This window comes from Caretta caretta, chromosome 15 (assembly GCF_965140235.1).
Source record: "Caretta caretta isolate rCarCar2 chromosome 15, rCarCar1.hap1, whole genome shotgun sequence".
Taxonomy (NCBI): domain Eukaryota; kingdom Metazoa; phylum Chordata; order Testudines; family Cheloniidae; genus Caretta; species Caretta caretta.
This window is the reverse complement of record NC_134220.1, coordinates 20,182,693-20,189,376: the sequence shown is the minus strand read 5'-3', so window position 1 is coordinate 20,189,376 and position 6,684 is coordinate 20,182,693.

Genomic DNA, 6,684 nt, shown 5'->3' with positions numbered 1-6,684 from the left:
TACACATGTAATCACTGTGACATAATCAATTTAAAGTCAGATGTGATACTAAGCACCACAGTGGTCATCACACCGATCCTATTCTGGTGTAAACTGATATCCATTTAGCTGTGGATCTGGCCTAATATTCAAACTAGGCCCAGCATTCCTCACACGCTTTCCCAACCTGATTTCTGGTTTCCTGTACTTTCCACTTCTATCTGCCTGTTGTGCAGAAAAAGCAAAGGGGGATTGCACGGCAGGGCACCTGAACTCTCCAGCTTTCTAGCACCCTTCCAAAGTGGCAAATACCAGCACACATGAATGCCGCTAGACGCTTCATGTCTAGAGACCGGGGAGGCGGTGAGAGGCATGGGGGTAGGGGTGGGGCTGGCTAGGGGGAGCACAGCTCAGGAGTGAGAGGGACCAAAATAGTAGCACAGAAGGATACGCTCTCCACAGGGATGTCCCAATATCAATGAGATTGCTGCATAGCTCATATAAGACCCCATCCTTCCTGAAGAGGAGATCAGTTGGAAACTCTTGTAATAATTGGGCCTATGAATTTACCCTAATTGTGAGCTCTATTGCAGGACAGTGAATATAAGTTGCAGACTGGACAATGGGATGGATCACTTAGTAATTGCCCTGTTCTGTTCGTTCCCTCTGACACGTCTGGCACTGGCCACTGTGGGAAGACAGGGTCCTGGGCCAGATGGACCACTGGTGTGACATAGCACAGCCATTCGTATGTTCTTAAAATGTTCCGATCGCTTATACTTATCAATGTTAATGGGGAAACGTGTAAAAGGGAGACAAAAAGACTAAATTAGTCCAAACAAAAAGGCCTACTGATCTAACCCAAGGACTCTGTTAAAATCATGTCTCATAAACAAGAGAAACCATGAGACCGGAAATCTCTGATGCAAAATTGTGTCGGAAGTTAGGCCTAACTGGTGGACAAACGAATAAGAGATTGGGCTATTCTGCCCATCACTCCCTTTGGGGGTCCTTAAAAAAGAAACTTGGGGAGCACCACTGGTGAATAAGGAGGGTATGTTGTTGGCTGACTAAAAGAAGAGAAAGGAACAAGCTTTATGATGATAGCTGCCACCCCCTTTGCCTTTTGGAACCCCGGGATCCACCCTGACATCATTGGGCCTTTGTTGTCATGATCTGAAAAATGTCTTGCCAAGAGAGGGACCCATGATTTGTCACTTCCACTCACTTTGGCTAAATCCCAATTACCAAACAATCACCTGGGATGTGAGACTTTGTCACCCCATCCTCTTCGTGTGTCGTTTTCCTTCCCGTCTTATTTTTTCTCTTTCCTATCCCTCTCCTTTTTCCTTCTGTCCAATAAAAGTCTGGCTCAGCTGACCAAGACTGCATCTTTTGCAACACTGCGGTGAGCCTGTGACCAGAAAGCCAGTTAAAAGCAATGCCTTAAACAACTGGATGCTGGTACAAGTGTGGCAAGTCTCGCAGTGGCTGACAAGATGCTGTGCTGTGCCTGTTTTTCCCAGCAGTCAGGCTGCCAGTGAAAGTCGGCACCAAAAAACAGAAGCAAGGGCTGCATGTTCTATCTTTGCTGTTCTTTTCTCTCCCCTTTTGCGAGCGTTTCTTGTTCTGTCTTCCAGGCAACAGGACTGGACATTAACAGCAGCTCCAGCCTATCTCAGCTAACTTTTTCTCTTTCCCCCCAAAAGGATGGTTATTGCCATCTTTAACAAGAGAATGGGGGTGTGGGGAAGGTTTCTTTCTAAAAACTCTCTCCAGCAAAAGGGCACAAGGGATGTTGGTAAAATAAAAGCATTGCTTTATACTTTACATTTCAAAGGCTTTAACCTTCCCTACCCCCTGCCACTTTTCTGTATCTTTAATAAAAGATTAAAAGAATGTTTAATGGTGTGTTTCCCGTGGTACTAAGCAAGCTGAGGTCTGTTGACCAAACCCTGTTTAAAGTGTGGAATGTTGGACAGGGACCTTTAACAATTTGGGCCCATCTATTCCATCTAAAAGAACTCCAGCAAATAAACCTTGCAGAGTTTTCTGGGCTCTCTAGCTCTGTGGGGTTTTTCACAGTACGCTAGGACACCCCTTCCCCTTTCCACCCCCTTTTTTTTTAAATGAAGGAGCAAGTCCATCAGTTAAAGCTGAGGAATGAGAAGCAGGACTCCTAGCTCTTTCTTTGACTTACTGTGTGATCTTAGGCAAATCTCCTAACCGAGACCTGAAGAAGTGCTCTGTTTCAGCTTGAAAGCTTGTCTCTCACACCAACAGAAGTTGGTCCACCCACCTTTGTGTCTCTAACCCCTGTGTCTCAATTTACCTACCAGCAAAGTAGGGACAATAATGCCTACCTCACAAGGCTGTCGTAATGATTAATTTTAATTTGAGAAGCTGTACAGTCTTGGAGTGTTTAAATCAAGAGTAGATGTCTTTCTAAAAAGCAAGCTCTAATTTAACCATGAGTTATTGGGATCATTTAGGTACTACTGGATGAAATTCTCTGGCCTGTGCTATGCAGGAGATCAGACTAGATGATCAGAATTGTCCTGTCTGAGCTTAAAATCTAACAGGTGTCTGTAAAGTCCTTGGAGTTCATTGGATGAAAGATGCTCTATTATTTTTAAACATATTAAGCTTATTAATAAGAATACTTTTCTAACATAAACCATGAGATCTGCAGGAAGTTATACCAGAGAATCCCATTCTTATGAACTACTGATGAATTTTATCGTTTAAAACCAAAAAAACCTCATGAAATAAGCTATTTCAGCTTTTACCCACCAGTTTGTTATAGTTTTAACCATATCCTCCCCCAAACAGCCATCACCCCCCAGCTTCCTGGAACGGAAACTCCCTAATAGTTTGCCATCCATTTGTGAACGGAGTGTTTGTGATCACTTAACCAGAAATGTCTACAATATTTTAAATGGGAGATGTCTCGTGCATCTGTTGTTTGCACGTAGCTCATTGTCACTTTATGTACAAGAGCATTCAAGCAAGGAGCTGGAACACCTGAAATACTGAGGGCCAGACTGGGGCTGGGTACTACAAGAAAAGAATCAAGGAGCCTCCTTATCCCCCTGAAGTTCCTCCATGGTGTTGGGGGGAAAATTTGCCACAACTGAACTTCTTGTGCTCAACTGATATCAAGGGCTGTTCAGGACTGTCTCCTAGGTGCTTATCGGGCCACCATTTTATCTGAATGTCTCACAATCTTTATTGTATTTATCCTCACCACACCCCTGAGGTAGGGCAGTGCTATTCTCTCCATTTTCGAGATGGAGCACAGAGAGACTAAAGGCTTGTCTACATGGGGAAATTTACTGGCATAATTATACTGCTCTTCTATTCTATTCTCTTCTACATAGGTTTTTATATCATGTTCATCACTGTAGTATCCGATTGCCTTCCGGTATTGCATTAAGCAATGTTATTATATTCTGCTATCGCTATCCCAGTATAACTCTTCAATGGACGCTTGTATTCCACAGGAAGGGTGTCCGTATGAAGAGGTACACCAAAGTTTGTAGGTGATTTTTGGATTCTCTGGCATGAAAAATAGTACTACATTAAAAAACAAAAAAGCTGTTATTGATAGAATTGAGTCTTTGCTCTCATTTTATTTTTCTACTTTTGGTTATATAGATATATATTGCAATTAAGCTTTGAAGTTCGGAAAAAAAGGCTCCAGTATTAATCACATCACCTCAGCAAACGGCGACGGAGTAAGGTAATAAACAAATCAGGCAAAACTCTTCTGCGGGAATTCCTCAACAATAAGGATGAGGATGCTTAAATTTTACATAACATACCGTGTTCATTTTAAACAGGTCCCTGTGCTCTGACATCAACCCAGTGGGTTTATTTTCTGGCCTTTGTTAGCTTAATTCATGAGTCACAGACCATCTGGCTAACGTTTAAAAGTGACTCATGGAAAGCATCCACAATCTGCGCCGTTCTGAATGATCTTCCAAACCAGTTTTGCCAGTCCCCACAGTCTTCCAATTGTCGGGAAATACATTAACTTAATTGCATCAAACAACATTTTGCAGTGTCAATTAAAAACAAAGTCCTCTGTTGGGAAACAGGAGGGTTAACTTGCCCAATTAGCAGGGCAAAAAGTGCAGTGTGTACTGCCACTTGGGAGTGTCAGGACTGGCAGTAGCTCTCACAGCACTGTGGGTATGTCTACGCTTAAAACGCTACAGTGGCACAGCTGTGCTTCTGTAGCATTGAATGTAGACACCACCTCTGCAGACAGGAGAGATTCTCACACTGGCGAAGGTAATCAACCTCGCCGGGAGGCAGTAGCTAGGTTGATGGAAGAATTCTTCCGTCAGCCTAGTGCTGTTTACACCAGGGGGTTAGGTCAGTAGCTACATATCTCAGCGGAGTGGATTTTTCACCCTCCCCCCCCCCGAGAGACGTAGCTATAGTGACGTAAATTCCTCATGTAGGCCAGGCCAGAGCGAAGAACTCTTTCCAGATACTGTATTAAATGGATATAGCCTCTCTTTTGGTTTGCAATCAGAAAATGATTTTCTTAAATGTATTAGCGATTGGAAAGTGTTGGCCACATAAATCTCGGTGTGTAGCTTGTTGCATTTGAAACGGAAGCTATTTGGATGGGACATATAGGTCATGTGCTGTTTTTCCGATGCCTGCTTGGATGAATGTGACTCATAGGGCTTGTCTACACTTCCCCGCAGTTTGGACTATGGGGATGTGAATAGCAGTGTGCCCCAAAGTGCTATGCTGTAACTATCCCATGTGGCTGCTGCTTTAAGAGGATTACTAAAATACGAACAAGGAACCTTGTAGTTCGCACCTGCAGCGTCCACAAGGGAGAGTTACAGCAGAGCACTTTGATGCATGCTGCTATTCAGACCCCATAGTCCAAACTGCAGGGCAGTGTAGTTGAGCCCTTAAAATCAAGTTTATTTATGTTACAGTGACATCTTGAGATCCCAGTCAAGTTCAGAGCCTCACAGCGTGAGGCACTGTCCATACACAAGTGAGAGAGAGTCCCTGCCCTAAGAACTTGCCATCTAAATAGACAGGACAAATGATAGGGAGTATTATTATCTCCAAATTACAGATTAGGAATGGAGGCACAAAGAGATTAATTGACTTGCCCAAGATCACACAGGAAATCAGTAGCAGAGCAGGGCATTGAACCAGATCTCCCGAGTGCCAGGCCAGTGCTTTAGCCAGCTTTCATTTCTGGGCACTGCCACAATAACAAATTCAAACATTCACCTTCCAGGAATATTCTCCAAAAGCCACGTAAAATGTGCAGTTTCTGCCAGCAAACTCGTTAACTAGAATATTCATGGGGGAGTGAACAAATATGGGGAATTCATTCAAAAATTCAAACTGAACCTCATGGGCTTTTTTTTCTACTTGTTCCTTGCATGAGAACGGCATGTACATGTGACCCCCAGCCTGTGGGGAACACAGTGTTTTAGCTGCCCCGAGTGGACTATCATGAGGTAGGTCTGCAATCTCAGATATGCCAAGTGGCCACTGCTCCCCTTAAGAATCTGTTCTACAGCTTAATGGATCCAATAGTCAGCAGACTTTTCATGATATTCAACCTAAATATTCCCTTTCTTAATTGTAGGCGTTATTTCCTTGTTTAATGCTAGAAATTCTCTTCCTCCTTGCTGTTTTATATTCTTCATAGCCATTTACCTATGCAGAAACTAGGGATGGAAAAGATTTATTGGCTCACTGAATGCCCCAGAGGAACATGGTGAGGGATTGCCTTGCGACACTCAAAATACTACAGTATTTTGCAGTAATCATCCAAAACACAGCAGTATTGCTATGTAAACAACAGTGTCTGGGACAATTACTAAAGAATGCTGCTGTGCTTTCTTACGTTTAAAAAAAAACTTTATATTTAGGCAAAGTTACAATGAATCGTTCACCTACTACATTGTACACTACTTATTCAGGGGTTGGTTAATATTCAGCGAACCTGGCTAAAGATTCTGGCTTGCTGGCTGCGGAGCCCCCCTTCTCTGAGTACACGAGAAAGGGTGATCAAATTTCTAATGACCTATCCTTGTTTTGGTGCTTCTCTTGTGAACATACTGGGTGTGCAAGGTTTTCCATTACATTTCTATGAGGAATCTGGTTCTTTATAGTTGGAAAGATAATTGCTGTGACCAAGTGTCCAGAATGAGATAATGGAGACCTGATTTTCAGAAGTGCTGAACACCTACAGAATCCACTATTTTCAGTGAGAGCTGTGGGGGATCAGTATTTCTTAAAATCAGGCCCTAAGGAGAGATGGGGATCCTCTGACTTCTGTACAGGATCCTGAGGAAACCCTAGGGACCACAAGAACATCAGGACCACTGTGGCTTATTTATTGTCTGATCAATTGGTCTGGTGTTGAAAGGCGGGGCGGAGGGGTTAGCAATAACCCTGCAGCCTAACCACACGAGGGAATCACCAGCCTTTGCACTTGTGAAGTAAGGCTGGACTCCACATGACTGGATTGTGAACTCCTTATTCCATTGACTTGAATGGGGTTACTCACTTGAGTAACTCCTCACCAGTGGGAAGAAGAGGGTCCCAATCCTGTACTTAAATAAATAAGTTTAAGACAAAATGTGGAAGCCTGTGAATAACTTAGCCACAGTGGAGGGGGAAGCGCTTGGATTTACTAGCACTTGTCTTGTA